The following is a 1017-nucleotide window of genomic DNA, read 5'->3' on the forward strand; positions in this document are numbered from 1 at the left end:
AATCATGGCTGCCTGAAAGACTCTTTTAGCAAACTCAACCAATCTCAGTCAGAATATAACTATAACGTATATTATTTTTATTCTCTTTTTAAAAAACTTTAATCTCCCACCCCGCCCAGATAACCCAGAACTTCATATAACAGCAAGTCCTTCAACTTGGCAACTAACCAGTGCTGCCATTTACCTCTTAATGACCTCCCCCTGATTAGAAGCGCCCCTTCCCCACCACTAAAACCTCAAGCCTCCATTCCTACTGGACCTCCATTTCCTTTCTGGGACCCCTGCATTGATGATGGCTATTTGGTGTGACACAGAAACCCAATGCCTTTCCACTATGTCCCATGTGACACTGACACTTAAAGCTTCTAAACAGAGTGTCGCCCCCCCCAAAAAAAAGGGGGTCGCTTTCTTATAAACACAGTAACATTGATCTGTTGCGCTCTTCATGTACTATATAGGGAATTGATATGTTAATCTTTTAGATTACTTACTAGATATACTCTATCTATACCACATTCACCACTACCTCAAGACACACCCCTCATTTTCTCAGTGACACCCTTTCACATAAACAATCAAGTACTAGAATACCTCTTGAAATTCCCTTTTCTAATTTATAAAAAAAACATTATACTTAGTCAGAAGACCACTTATGATTATAACATCGCTTAAACCCTACCCTTGTGCTAATATATCCTATTCTCTGTACCTACTCATCTATTAAGATTTCTTCATCTCCGCTCAACAATATTTAGTTATCTGTTATTCTCCTCTAACTCAAAGATCCAGCACCACATGACCTCAACACAGCCTTCAACCCTGCATACTACCTATATTTGAAGTAATATGCCACAACAATAATAAACTTCCATACTTAAGTAGCTTTATAATATATATATATGTGTATATATGTATGTATATGCACCACATCTGGTATTTATATCTCTGGTTGTCCTACATTTGGCATGAGTGTATTCCTATGTCTATTCAGAATCTGTGAAGATTTTCTCTACTCAG

Source organism: Tenrec ecaudatus (assembly GCF_050624435.1).
Source record: "Tenrec ecaudatus isolate mTenEca1 chromosome 12 unlocalized genomic scaffold, mTenEca1.hap1 SUPER_12_unloc_4, whole genome shotgun sequence".
In the NCBI taxonomy this organism is placed as follows: Eukaryota; Metazoa; Chordata; class Mammalia; order Afrosoricida; family Tenrecidae; genus Tenrec; species Tenrec ecaudatus.